General features: G+C 47.0%; 1 protein-coding gene across 1 annotated transcript in view; it reads right to left on the bottom strand.

Moving 5' to 3' along the window:
* SBF1 (SET binding factor 1) overlaps positions 1–15,685 on the bottom strand; it is a gene marked incomplete in the record, with an annotated part of 3,250,730 nt that overhangs the window by 38,780 nt on the left and 3,196,265 nt on the right.

Below are 15,685 nucleotides of genomic sequence, written 5' to 3' on the forward strand. Positions count from 1 at the left end.
GTAAGAAATCCCTAAGCCTCTTTTTAGAATCAGAGAAATCCTGACTTTCCCAACAAAAAAGATCCCTGAGATTATGCAAGGTTTCACCAAAAGAGAAATCCTCTTGGGGGAGAAGCAGAGGGAGTAGAGTCCTCAGCATCAGAATCCTCATAGGTAGATAAGGGTAAATCTTGGTCATCAGAGGAAACAGTAAGTTATGTACTCACCATAATGTTAGATGGATGTAGTCCATCTCACCTCACCTTCACCTGTGGGTTCAGAGATGAATATCAGCTCCAACTTGGCCTATTTACTAGCTCGAAAGTCTTTGATTAGCTGGGCTAAGATGGTATCCCACAATACACTTCTTCACATCCCCAGATCTAGTTTGCTGCCAACAGAAGTACAGGATGCCTCACCCAAACACACACACATCATCAACAAAAGAGGTCCAACAAATTAACCAAAGGGACTCAGCAATACAAGAAGGACATGGTGATCCTCCAAATCCTCCAGGCCTGGGGGACGGTGGGGGGGTAATGAAGAATGTGAGGCGAGATGGACTACATACATCTAACGTTATAGTGAATACATAACTTACTGATGTCATGTAGTCTTATATCGCCTACATTCTTCACCTGTGGGACAGTGTCCCTAGCACCTACTTCCTGGGTGGCTCAATGGAAAATACTCCTGAGCACTGTGGAGCCAAAAGATGATCTGCCCCTGGACACCACATCCAATTTGTAATGGGAGACAAACGTGTGAGGAGAAGTCCACTTTGCAGCTGCACATATATCATCCATCGATAGCCTAGCCTGAAAGGCTGTGGAAGTGGAAACAGCTCTTGTAGAATGTGCTCTGACTGGAAAGGGCAGACACTTTCCCCCTGCCTGATAAATAAATGAGACACAACCAGCTATCCACCTCTAGAGATGGTGACCTTGGAAACCGCAGACCCCAAGCGATTCTCTGAAAATGAAATGAAGAGCTGGTCTGACTTCCTCCAATTTTTTGTCCTATGTAGATAAAAGCATAGTTGTCTATGAACATCCAAGAGATGAAACTGGTACTCTGCCTTGGGGAAGAAGACCGGCAGTTCAGTGGACTGATTAATATTAGATAAGGAAGCCACCTTGGGAAGAAAGGATGGGTTTGGTCTTAGAGAGACTCTATCTTTATGGAATATCAAATATGAGGGCTTGACGGATAGGGCATGGATTTATGAGGCTCATCTAGCTGAGGTGATAGCTATCAAAAAGGCAGACTTCCAAGTAAGAAATTTTAAGTCGCAGGAGGCTGCAGGTTCAAAGGGTGGGAGAGTGAGAGCCTGCAGAACGAAACTGAGATCCCAGGGCATAACAGGTTGAGATACAGGGGGACGAAGCAGAACAGTGCCTTTTCAAGAATGCTTTACACAGCCTGTGTGCCATTAAGCTAGGTTCGTAAGCTACATGAAAATTTGAAATAGCCGCCAGCTGAACTTTGATGGTGGCTGAGGCAGACCCTTGATAGAACAAAGCAGATAGAAATTCCAAAACCGAATCGATGGGGGCTGTGTAGAGGTCAATACCTTTGGACTGGGCCCAAATCGAGAATCTTTTCCACTTACTAGAGTAGATCTTCCTAGTGGACGGTTTATGGGAGGACGAAAGAATATGGACCACGTCTGGAGAAAAATCATGACATCTGACTACGGATGGAAGTGGAGTAGCCAGGCAGTCAGCCGAAGGGTCCCCAGTGAGAGGTGGAACTGTCCCGACATATGTGTCAGCAAGTCCGGACGAGGGTCCAGAATCCAAGGAGTATCCACAATGTAAGGTTGAAGGAAGGGGAACCATACTTGACGAGGCCAGTGTGGCGCGATCAGAATCAACCTGCTTCCCAAGGATAGTACTTTCTGAATTACCCTTGAGATAAGGGGAAACGGAGGGAAAGCATAAAGTAGACCTGAGGGCCAATTGTGTGCAAGAGCGTCCCTTGGAGACTCCCCTGGTGGGGGGGATCAGTGAGAAGTAGCTGCCACATTTTGCACTGAGGGGACTGGCAAACAGATCGCAGCAAGGCTGACCTCATCTGCTGAATGTTCAGGGACCACTCGTAGGGCATGAGGATCACTCTGCTTAGCTTGTCTGCAATCACATTGTTTTTTCCCGGGATGTGCGTTGCCACCAAGGACCGTTGGGAAGCTATCTCCCAATTCCACACTCTCATGGCCTCCCTGCACAGAGGGTAAGATCGGGTTCCTCCTTGTTTGTTGAGATACCACACTACTGACATGTTGTCTGAGTGTATTGCAATAGTCCCTAGAGGGAGGACATCCTGAAGTGCCTGCAACGCAAAAAGCACTGCCCTCATCTCTAGGACATTTATGTGCAAGTCTATCTCGTGCTTCTGCCACGTGCCTTGGACCATCCTGCCGAGATAATGCCCCCCCCCCCTATCTGGGAGGCGTCCGTGGTCACTGTGGCTACCGGGTCGGGTGGTACAAACGGTTTTCCTACATTTAAGTTGTTGGTGCATAGCCATCAACTGAGGTCCTGCTTGCATCTGCCTGTGATTAAGAGTGGATGGGATAGTGGTAGTCTTTGAAAAGACCACTGGGCGAATAGGAGCCATTGCAGAATTCTCATATGTAACCTCACTAACGGGACCATCATGATGGTAGACGCCATTGTCCCCAGTAATTGAAGAACTAGCCTTGCCTTCACGTGTCTCAGAGGCATCATCGTACAAACCTGTTGTTGTAACCCTGTGATCCTCTCCAGTGGTAGGAATACCCTCACTCGAATAGTGTCCAACTCTGCTCCTATAAATGAGACATGCTGTGAGGGTAGCAAGGCAGATTTTTTCCAGTTTATTGTAATGCCTAACTAGTGACATAGAATGATGGTAGTATCTCTCTTTTGACAAAGTAGATGCTTGGTGGGGGCGGAGAGGAGCCAGTCGTTCAGGTATGGAAACACCTGGAATCCTTGACGTCTCAAGTGAGCCTTCACCACTGCCATGCACTTGGTGAACACCCTGGAGGCTGTGGTGAGACCAAAGGGCAGGGCTCGAAACTGGAAATGCCTGGCTCCCAGCCGGAAGCATCCATACTTCTTTTCCCAACAATGGGAGAATCGACTGTAGCATGACCATCCAGAATTTGGACTTGCGTACGTAATGATTGAGTTGGCTGAGATCCAAAATGGGTCTCAGGTCCCCCGTTCTTTTCGGCACCAAAAATAATCTTGAGTAAGTCCCTAATCCGATCTGGTCTGGGGGGACTGGTTGGATGACTCCTTTTTCCAGCAGCTGAGAAACCTCTGATGCTGCTTGATCCCTTTGACTGGGTGGAACGTCTGGGATCCTTTTGATGGGAGGGGGTGCGGAGTAGAATGGGATGGTGTAACCTCTGGCGATTATCCCTAATACCCATCGGTCCTGGGTGATGTTGACCCAGGCTTCTGGATACCGGGAAATTCGACCCCTGACTGGCTCCGGAGAAGCACAGTTGGGCACACCCTCAGGAATGAGAGTATGGGGAACCACGAAAGGAATCGCGGTCCCCAGAATTGTGGGGGCCCCCTCTGCCTCTGGGGTGACGTCTCCCTAAATACGACCCCCCCTCCCCTGACTCGGGAGGTGGTCTCCCCTTGTGCGGCAGGAAAAGGCCTTTGTGATTTCTTGAACCACCATCTTTCCCCCTCGCTAAGCCTTGGGTTAAGGTCTCGACGGGAGGGAAAAACGGACCCCTACGGCAGACAAGGTCTTTCCCTCTTGCTCGCACCTGGTGAGGGTGTCTTTCACTTTGGTCCAGAACAAGGAGGAACCATCAAAGGGGGCATCAGTGAAGGAAGACTTAAAGGCCTCCACAAAGTGACACAGGCATAGCCAGGCTTGCCTCCTGAGGGCCACCCCTGAGCTAGCCGCCCTACCTGCTCCCACGGCTGCGTATGAAATAAGTCGCATGGACGAGTTAGCAATGGAGTTGAGGGTAGAGAGCTGAGCGTTGACAGTCTGGGCCACCACCTCAGGTACATTACCCGCTAGAGTATCTCCTAACTCCTTAAGGAGATCTCTCTGGAGCCGCATGAAATGAGACAAATAATTCAGCGACCGCAAGGTAAAGGTAGCTGAAGACAGGGTACGCTTCCCATACCGGTCCATAGTCCTAGACTCCTTGTTAGTAGGATGGACCGAAGAGGAAGACTCAGCAACTTCCTTCTGGGTGGCTGCCGCCACCACCATAGCATCTACCGGGACTCCCTTTGTTAAAAATGATTTTCTTTGGGGAGCGGACAAAAATTTGTTGGGGCGTCGAGGAACAGGCTCCACCGAGTCAGGACTCTCTCACACCCTTTGACAAATAAGGTCAAGAAGGGAGACACCCAGGAGGCGGAGGGCTGAGTGCCAAAAGCCTTAAGGAATACTGACTCCTCCTTGGAGGGGGTTTTGGAGGGCCAGTCTCCTCTTTGTTTCAGGATCTCCAGTATATCGGAGAACGAAACATCCTCAGAGGAAGACTTGGGGAATCCCTCCGATTCCTCGAGGTCAGTATCGGAAGTGAGGGACTCATCCTGGGAGTCTATGTGCTTCCTTTTGCACATTTTCTTTCTGGGGGTTCCTCAGGCATGGGCTCTGAGGGCCCCTCAGAAAGAAGGGGACCGCTCGTGGGGGTATCCTTAGACCCTGGTGCTCTGCTATCCAAAGATAGGTGGGCGTCAGAAGCTCTCGCCGGTGTTGTGGGGGAAGGTAAAACTGACCCAAGAGAAGTAGCTGACCTAGCCAGCGCGCTCCGCATAGCCTCGAAGGCGGGACCTCCCGAATCAGAGGGCCGACCTCCCTCCAAGGCCATGACTGGGACTGGTGTCCCCGCAGCTGAGGCACCAAGAGGGAGGCTCAGAACCAAAGGGTGTTCCGAGGCATCCCCCTCGGGGCCGACCGAGGAGACCGGAGTCTCGAAACCTGTGGATGGAGCCGACAAGGTCGGAGCCGAAGGGGGCACCGACAAACCCCGCTGGGGGATTGGAGCCGACGCAGGAACATCTCTTGGAGCGGAGCTTACCGGCTCTGATGACAAGGATGCGCTCAGAGGAGGAATAGCAGAAATAACCTTAGGAGCCAACTGGGTAGGAGCCGAGAAAAGTTTGGCCAACACCAGCGACTGTAGGAGCCTCTGCACCACCCTATCTACATCCAAATCGGAAAGCCTGGAGGACTTGGAGGAGATGGATGGAGACCTAGACCTCCTATCTGGAGAACACTGCCTCAAACTTGGCGACCAGCTCCAAACTGGTTCCAGTACGATCGGAGCGGAAGCTGACTCACTAGACACAGCTACCTCCTGCGACCCCGATGACGGTGGAGCCGAGGAAGCAGACTCAATAATCGTGATTTTGGAAGGTGGCTCCGAAGCAACAGATGGAGCCGGAGACCTTTTCTTGGATTTCGAAGGTTTAGACTTCAACTGGGAGCCGAACCTAAATCCTCCTCAAAAGACGGTTTAAGTAGTCCCTTTAGGATTAATTTGTTTTTCTTCTCTTGGAGCACCCAAGGACTAAAGGCGTGGCAGAAACTGCACGACTCCTGAAGGTGGATGACTCCAAGACAGTAAACACAGACAGAGTGTCCATCTGTGATGGACATCTTATAAGAACACTTCGTACACTTTTTAAAGCCCAAGGGCTTATGCTCTTTCTGCTCCTTAGACATTCTAAGGCCACAACCGTAGCAGCCGCTACTGACAAAGGGTGGGAAACCGTTCACACAGAAACTGCAAGTCCACACAAGCACAACAAACAAAGCAGGCACAGCGGAGAACCTCTAACTAAAACGGTTCTCCTCTTAACAAAACGACAACACACCAAACGACAGTCAAACACCACAACGGAGGACTAGGTCCTCTAACTGAAACGGGCCTAGCCTGAGGGAAGTTAGGGATACCACACACAGAAAAAACACTCATAACTCACAAGACACTAACGCAGCAACAATAGCTAACAAAAAGCTCTATTAGGCTAATAACAATCAGCAAAATTTTCACAGGAAAAAAGGTTTTAGCAATACTTAGCCACAGCCAAGTCGAGACCACGTCCGAGCTCTACAAGCGGCAAACGAGATTCTGGAGATGTGGAGCAGTGTATTGTGGGATACCATCTTAGCCCAGCCAATCAAAGACTTTCGAGCTAGTAAATTGGCAGAGTCGGAGCCGATATTCGGCTCCGAACCCACAGGTGAAGAATGTAGGTGAGATAGGACTACATGACATCAGAAATTTCAGAATTCTGGTCAAATCTGGTCAGAAGTATCATAAGCAAACTCAGTCCTAGGTCTCTTAGAGAGGGAAGGTTGGCTTCCCCTGATTAAAGTAATAAGGTCTTCAGTCATTCTTATCTTTTTTTCTTTAGGCATAGAGGCCTGACCATGCGGTCTGGGTGTCAGATTTCTAGGCATGGATCGAGTTTTAGGCCTTGAAGAAGAAGATGGCTCCGGTTTAATATGCAAGTCAGTAGGCCTGAATACACCCTCAGAGGCCGGTGCCTGCAGAGCAGCTCTGGTTCCAAGGTAGAGACATCCGCAAGTTCCACAGTTGAAGCATCTTGAGGCATACCGGACTCTGAATAGGTCTCAGTAGAGGCTGTGAATCTGAAGTAGCGGGTATCAGGGGCTGTGAAAGTGCTTCACTGAGTACAGGCGAACTGGGTGGCCTGTCTCTGTCTTTATCTTTGCGTTTCTTTGGAATGTTGGTAGTCGGATGGCTTACCGAAGACATATCAGGATAATTGAACCGAGCTCCAAAAAATTTAGAAGCGCAAATATACTGACGACAGACAGTTCATGGTTTAAATAAGGCACAAAACAGACAGCGAGGTACGTCATGGTCAGGGCCTAGGCAAGGAATACAGTACGAATGAAAATCTTTATGAGGTATTTGCTTTCCACAAGAAATGCAATTATTTACTTTTACTGACATCGGTTTAGAGCAAGAAAAAGTTTTCCCAATGGCATACTTAGCTTTTAGTTGAAGACTTCGGTTCTGAAACTCGAAAATGAAAATTTCAGGAGTCGGCCGACTGGCACTTGCGAACTTCTTCTGCTTTGGGCACCACACGGCAAGAAAGACTGATGTAATGATGTCGGCTACATGTTTTATACCCCTGATGACCTGACGTCACAGAAGAAGAGACAGCAAACGACGCAGGACCCAAGACTTTGTTAATCAGGCCGAGTGAGCGCTACCTGCAAGCAGATAACCCGAATGTAATGACTGCAACAGTGAAACACGAAGAACGCCTTCCGGAAGAACATCATATATTGATCAGGAATGAATGCAGGAATGGTTAAGAAGAGGCAAATTTAAACCAAAAGATGAAAGGTTAATATTGGCAGTGCAAGACAGTGGGCTATGTATGCACTGGTTTACAAAGTCCATTGAACATGTGAGAGAAACAGACAAAAAAGAAGTTATGTCTTACCATAACGTTCCATTTGAATTGCTGATCTTCTTCCAGTCATCACTGATGGGTTTGGTTCTGAGCCCTCTGAACAGAGTCAGCCTTATACCAAGCTTGCGTGCACCAAAACTCTCGAGCTAAGCTGCTACCCACAATGCCCTTCGCTCAGTTACCCCAGATCGAGTTTGCATGCAACATATAGAAGAAACAACAAGCCAGAGGCCATCTCTGCACAGAAACCCTAAGACACCACAAAGACCCAGAAGATCCGGCCAGGAACCTTTGGAGGGGGGTCGGTGGGAGAGTGTGATGACTGGAAGATGATCAACAACTCAAATGGAACGTTATGGTTAGACATAACGTCTTTATCTGAAGTTGTTAATCTTCTTCCTATTCATCACTGATGGCACAGAGTCCCCAGCTACTTGAAGAACCTGGGTGGCCCTTATGGAAGAACATTCCTGAGAACCGTTGAACCAAAAGCCACTCTTCCCCTGGAGATCAGATCCAATTTGTAATGCTTGATAAAGGTATGGGGCTTAGCCCAAATGGCAGCTGCACAAATGTCATCCATGGAGGCTCTAGAGTGGAAGGCAACCGATGCTGCAATAGCCCTAGTTGAGTGAGCTTTGATTTGGCCAGGCTTAGATCCATCCATAAGCGAATATGAGAAGGCAATGCAATCCCTTAGCCATTTAGACAAAGTAACATTCGATATTGTACCTCCCATTCTAAGACCTGCAAAAGAAATAAAAAGCTGGTCGAACTTGCGAAAGGATTTAGTTCTGTCTGATCGAAACGCAATTGTCTATGAACATCCAAGAATGTAGGCAGTATCCTCCCTTGTTTGAACAATTTGGGAATAATACAGGGAGCTCTATGGACTGGTTATCTGAAAAGTCAGAAACCACTTTGGGGAGAAAGGATGGGTTAGTACAAAGTGATACCCTGTCCTTATGAAAGATCAGATAAGGGCTCTTGATAATAATGCTTGCAATTCAGAAATTCGTCTGGCTGAGGTGACAGCCACCAGAAATAAGGACTTCCATGACAGGAATTTTAGATCACATGTCGCAGCAGGCTCAAAAGGGGGCAGAGAAAGAGACAGCAGAACCCAGGAGAGATTCCATGCCTCCACCGGCTGCCTGATGGGAGGCCTGCTGTGGAAAATACCCTTGAGGAAAGTCTTGCAAAGGTGAGAGGAAATAAGCAGGACTCCGTCTGAACCATTATGGAAGTTGGAAACAGCTGCTAGATGGACTCGAATGGTGGAAGCTGATGCCCCATTGTCGAACAGTTCAGCCAGGTAATGAAGAATAGTGGCTACGGGGGCTGAGAATGGGTCTAGCTTCTGATTATGTGACCAAATAGAGAATGTTTTCCATTTGTCCCTGTAAAGTTTCCTGGTGGATGGTTTATGAGATGTCAAGATAATATCACGGATGGGAGAAGACAGGGTTTCCTGTCTGGCAACTAACGGAAGTGGAGAAACCAAGCCATCAGCTTGAAAGTGGACAGATTTGGGGGAGTCAGCCCATGTGGGTGAGATATGAAGTCCTGATGAGTACCCAGGATCCAAGGAGGTTGTAGCAGATGAGGTCGGAGGAAGGGAAACCATACCTGATGAGGCCAGAATGGGGCAATGAGAATCACTTTGCTTCTAACCAAATAGCTTTCCTTAGAACTAGGGGAATTAGAGGAATTGGAGGATAAGCATAAAGGAGACCTGTGGGCCAATAGTGAATCAAAGCGTCTCTCGGTGACTCCCCTTGCGGGGGAAAGAGGGCAAAGTAGCTGCTGCATTTTGTGTTTGAGGGGGAGACGAAAAGGTCGCAGCATGGCTGGCCCCAATGGCTGAAAATTTTCCGCCGCCACACTTGGATTGAGAGGCCACTCATGAGGACGGAGGATGCATCTGCTTAGCCTGTCCGCAATCACGCTGGAGCTCCCTAGGATATGCATTGTGATCAGAAAGCAGTTGGAAACTATCGCCCACTGCCAGACTCTCATGGCTTCGTGACATAGGGGGTAGGATTTGGTCCCTCCCTGTTTGTGTACCAGACCACGGACATGTCCAACTGGACAGCAATCGTTCCGGAAGGAGTGGATGGAAAGCTTGCAACGCCAATAGCATGCTCTAATCTCCAGGACATTGATATGCAAGTTGACCTCTACATTGGACCACGTGCCTTGGACTGACTTTCCCTGGAAGTGGCCCCTCCACCCCATCAGGGAAGCGTCCATGGTCACCATGGTGCTGGGCTGGGGAGCCTGGAAGGAGCGACACCAAAGATTTTCCTCTGTACTCATCCACCAGAGGAGATCTTGTTTGCAGGTGTTGGTGATGAGAATCTGTGAGCTCAGAGGGTGAAGATTGGGTATCCACTGGGCCTGAAGGAGCCATTGTAGTAATTTCATGTGCAATCTGGCTAGGGGAACAATGGGGATGGCTGCAGAGCCTGGAGAACTTCCCTTGCAGACACCTTTCTTCGATAGGGTATCACTTGAACCTGTGCCCTTAATCTCTGAAGCTTGTGAAAAGGAAGAGAGATCGGACTTGACTGAGTGTTGAATATTGCCCCTATGAATTCCAATTGTTGTGAGGGCTGAAGGTTGGATTTCTCCCAGTGTATGGTAATGCCCAGCGGACTCTGCTAGAACTAGGGTGTAGTGGAGGGCCTTTGACCAGTATACGCTTGGTGGGGGCAGAGAGGAGCCAATCGTCTAGGTATGGAAACACCTGGAATTCCTGAAGTCTCAGATGAGCTACCACCACTGTTAGACATTTCGTGAACACTCTGGGGACTGTCGAGAGACCGAAAGGCAGGGCTCTGAATGGGTAGTGATTGGCTCCCAAACGGAAGCAAAGGAGGCTCCTGGAGCGCTTGTCCATCTTGATATGGTAATACGCATCCCGGAGATTTAATGAGCAGATCCACACATCCTCCCGCAGAAAGGGAAGGATGGATTGAATCATGACCATGCGGAATTTGGTCTGAACTACCAATTTGTTTAGTTGGCTGAGATCCAGAATGGGCCTTCAGTCCCCTGTCTTCTTTGGCACCAAAAAGAATCTGGAGTAGAACACTGATCTGCACTTGTCTGGGGGGACCTGTTGGATGACTCATTTTTGACATAACATTCATATTTTGGAAGCTGGCTCTTTCCTTTAACTGGGTGGAACATCGGGAAGGGATTTCAGAGGTCTTGGATAAGATATTAGGGGAATGTGGTAGCCTCTGGTAATGAGTTTGTAAGAGAGAGCCAGGCAACTTGGTGCAGAGAAAAACGCGCCCCAACTGCTTCCAGAGGAAAGCAATCGGGCAGGGCTTCAGAAGTACTCATACGGTCTACCAGAGAAGGAATCTCTGGAGCCCTGGTTGTCGTCAGGGTTGGGGTAGGCGCCGACGAAGTGACCTTGGTAAGCTTCACTGGAGCCGAACTCGGAGCCGAGGTAGTCGGAACAGAGGAGGCAGTACGGTGCTCGAGGAAGACTTATGGGCCTTGTGCTTACGGCTTTTACCCGTCACCAGCCGGTGAAGAGGGATCTGAGCGAAGACGTTTCCTGTCAACAGAAGGAGGGGATGAGACCTCTGTCGCAGAAATAGCCTCCGAAAAAGGCGATGAAAGCAGGCCCTTCAGGATCAATTTATTACGACGCTCATTCAGCGTCCGCTGACTGAAGCTGGCACAAATATCACATGGAGGTTTCGCCGACAAATATGGAACCCCCAAACAATACACACACTCTTCATGAAGGTCGCTATTCGGAAGTTTACCACTGCAAGAAGAGCAATGTTTAAACCCCGTAGTTCCCTTCTTCTCAGACATAATAGCGAACACTCACACAAAATAGAAATAGTGAGGAAAGCGAAGAAAGAGAAAATACCAACAATAGTAAAGGGATACCACAAGGGTGGAAAGGCCATTACCAACAATGGTACAAAAGGGATACCTGTGGGTAGAGCTGAGTGTAGAAAGATACCAAAGAACTAGCAACTAACAAGAATAAATTCCACAAAAACTTGTAAATTTATAAAGATAAATCACTTAGCTGGAGAGCTCGGTGAAATGCTGCTATATGGCTGTGTGGCAAATGTGATCTGAGGTAACTGAGTAAAGGGCATTGTAGGTAGCAGCTTAGCTCGAGAGTTTTTTGTGCACGCAAGCTTGGTATAAGGCCGACTCTGTTCTGAGGGCTTGGAACCGAACCCATCAATGATGAATAGGAAAAAGATTAACAACTTCAGATTGTAAGCTTTGTAAAACCGAATTAGAAACAGCCGCACACCTCATTGCTGGTTGTGACATACTAATGGCAGAAGGACTGTATACTGAAAGGCATAATAATGTGGCAAGACTGTTGCACTGGGGATTGTGCTAACATTATGGTACTGAAGTGGCTGAAAAACATTGGAAACATGAGCCACAAAGCATCACAGAAAATGATGAAGTTTATATCACATGGGATCTCCCATTACCAACAGTTCAAAAGATAGACGCTAGAAAAACGGATATAGTGGTCCAAGAATGGAAGACAAAAGTAGCATTGATCACTGAAATTGCTACACCCAGTGACTACAGTGTCCTGCGTACAGAGAGACACAAAGTCATAAAGTATCAGGATTGGCAGGCAGAAATAAGAGCAATGTGGAAGAAAGATACCCAGATAGTTCCAATGGTAGTAGGAGCAATGGGTCTTAAAAAAATTAATCTACAATTATATTTAGATATGTTACCAATCCATGTAATCCTGTACAAATTGCAGGAGTCGTCATTAGTGGGCACATTGCGAGTGCTGGGAAGAGCACTTTTGGCTGACATCAAAGATTGAAACAATACTAATTTTGTGAACTTTAATCATAGTTTGACTTAGGAATGAGGTCCATTCCAGTCATTGTATTAGAAACACAAAAGATATGGAGAAATTAAAAAGACAAACAACACAGCCGTTGACCCTCTCCCCAGCCACTGGATGTTTTGCAAAAGCCATAGTGCCATTTGATAGTCATTTTCCATGGCTTCACCAAACTCCTACAACTAAATTCTCCACGTCAACCAACTAATATAGCTGTTACCTTCCTGGTCTGTCAATACATATCATAATCCTCTTCACCCACTGCTGGCAGTGCATTCAGAAGGTCTCTTTCTGTAGCCTGACACCATATTTCACTCCTGGTGCCCCCTAGCACAGCTTTGTTTCTTCTTTTTAATTTATCTGAATAAACCCATCAGCACAGACCCCTATTTTTAGGGCACAGCCTGGAAGTACTGCCTCATTATGTAACTTGCTCAGCTGTACAGTAGGCAAACAGTCTGAGGGGACACAATCACAAGATGATAAGCTGAAGCTTGTTAAAAGGATAGAGCCAGGATCCCCTATTATAAACCTGTCACCACTGCAATACAAATTAACCACTGTTTGGTCATAGCTCCTGCGGACACCTTGGCTATGGAAATCCTGAGAATATTCCACTCAGACACCACATCCCCAACTTCTATTGTATATGGGAGAAGCTCTTCTGGAGGTAGGTAAATAATTCATCCTGCACAGAAGCATCTATTAGCAGCTACCAGGACACATCTGTGACATATTTGGATTTCCTTAGTCTGTTCAGCTACTACCCTGGCTATCTGATTCTACTCACAAAGTGATAAGCTGACCTCTGAGCACCCCCACTTGACCTAGGTGCACAGAACATATGGCTTCACGTATGATGACAAGACTGCAGAGTCACCCACCAGCAAAGAGTAGTGCCTACCCACAAGACCCACCACATTGTGGCAAAGATCTTCTGCCCTTTGTGGGCCCTCTAAGGCAGAGCATTTTGATCTTGCTTGTTTATAGAAAGTGATGTTGCAAATTGCTCTGCTGGTAATTATGCACTTGTACTTGTTCTGCAAGGGGGGACATTAATCTTCTCCAAGTCCTGCACTGGACTCAGCAAGACTATCTTCTTAGCAGATTTCAGCCTTTGGCCCATGGTGTTTGGGCACCAACAGCAGTTATAGGCAGCAATGTGTTTCAGTGTGTTGAAACAAGATAATGGTTATGGAAAACCAATAAACAGTACAGGAATCCAATAACAACTCACCAAATGAGTTAAGATATGGCAAGCATCCCACTCATCCACACCCTGCAAGTATCTCTCCAGCATTCCCATATGAGGACTGAAATCATTCAGTAGAACTACAGTCTTTACCATGCATCACTCCCAAAATATACAAGAATGCTGTATGTTCTGAAACATTAAATGCAAATGCACAAACAGCAGTTTTACTCTCTGCAATTCACGGTCTTGGTGAAGAGAGACTAATTTAAAGGCACAAAGTCTACCTATACACTACCTAGCCAAAGTTTATGACCATCTTCACTCATGCCTAGGTCCTCTTGTGAGGCTCAACTCCACAGCAAGAAATGCCATCTCTGAACATGAAGTCTGGTTCCAAAATCAATACTATGTGTACAGTTAATTTAGTACAGTTGTATGACCACAGTCATTGCAACAGTAAATGTTGAGTATGGGGATCAATACTGTAGTAGAATCCTTAGCCAACAGAAATAGGCAGAAGTGGATAACTGACCTTCTTTGTGTGCCCTCCAGAGCTCTTTGGGTGTCTCCTTGATATAGATGAACTCCTGCTTTTTCTAGAATGTCGGTTCAAAGACTGGCTAAAAAGTGAGAAGCCCAGACCAGTGAGCTCCAAGATAGTTTTCATGCCAGGATGTTGGTAACGGCACAAAACACTCTCATGTCTGCCTGGATGATGGCCTCATCAAACAGTGTAATGTTCGACCAATGACAGGCTTGATGTTTGGCATGCAGAATGTAACAGCTGACTGATGGGAGGCTTAAAACTACAGCAGAAATCCCATGCTCAAACATGTACTATTATGATGAATGTACCAACACACACACGCACAAAGCTGTACTAATATTCATTTTAAGGATCAGTGCTGTAATACAATCCTTATTCACTGGAAGAATACTGGAGCAGTTACCCATCCCGTAGCAGAAGGGAAGGCAGCCAAAGCATGTCCTGAAGGATAGTAGCTTCAAACCTGTTATGCTCTTTGACAAGATACCCAGCATTTAATGTTTAGAAAAGCTGTGACAAAATGTCTGGGTAGCTGCTTCACAAAAATTCCATGCAGGGGCACTTTTCAGGAAGGCTGCTGTGGTGGCTACTTTTCTGGTACAGTGGGTTCTGACCGCAACCCCCCCCCCCCCACCAAAAAAAAAAAACCCTTTCCCTCTGCTTTCACAGTAGTAGTCAAAACAGTTTGTCAGGCATTTTGATCATGTTTGTTTGTAGACGGTTAGCCACCATGATCACATTTGTCTGAAGGCTAAACTGCTTTGCTTTTCAGGCATGAAGGACAGAAGTTGTCCTAACCATCGACAAGTTTCTACATAGGTCTAAAACTTAGCATCCCTGTTGGACATAATTTCACTGTAAGGAATGGAGTGGGACCAAGGGAAGGCTCACCACAGGGACTACAGGGGCAGACTGGTGTACTTTGTCAGAATCAAAGGAGACCATACTGGAGAAAGTGTGCTAAGTACTGACTCAAGAAGGTTCTCATGGTGCCTAGTCTTATGTGATACCTCAAAGAGAATTACTACCACTTGGAGAGATACGATTTCCTTGTGACAGGTTTCCAGGCCATCTGCAAAATGCAGAGCAACTCCTCTGCGAACTGGTCCCTGAAAGGTATTCAGGTGAGATTATTCCTGCTACCAGCCAACTTGGTGCACCCACTGATACTCTAACAGGACAGGAGTTTGACCAGACCTACTTTGCTTAGTTGTATTAACTAGGAGAACCATCTGTGTTGACCATAAAAAGGGCACCAAAATAATTGGGCTGTGGCTGAAAAGAGTTGAAGGACTAGTTTGCTAATTCAATTAAACAAACAAAAAAAAGTTAGAGAAGTGCAAAAGAAAACGACATGCTGAATTTTCTTTCAGCAGGAGGCAAGACTAACAAATGACTCAGAATAAAAAACAGCAGCCCAAGAAGACAATAGTGCTGAATAACTCATATAGCCCACACAGCCCATTATGACACAAAGACATTCAAATGCGGTCTCTACCTACACAGTGTGCACTGGGGAGAACATTTTTCTCAGTACTACTGACAAAAAGCATAAGACAAAATGGAAGGTATTGGACACAAAAAACTTGCAAAGTGTTGTGAATGAAAGATAAGAGACCTGAAAAGAGAGTATGAAATGTGAAACTGATATAATCAAGTCGCCAACT

Source organism: Protopterus annectens, chromosome 11.part0, assembly GCF_019279795.1.
Source record: "Protopterus annectens isolate FY-2018-M chromosome 11.part0, PAN1.0, whole genome shotgun sequence".
NCBI lineage: Eukaryota > Metazoa > Chordata > Ceratodontiformes > Protopteridae > Protopterus > Protopterus annectens.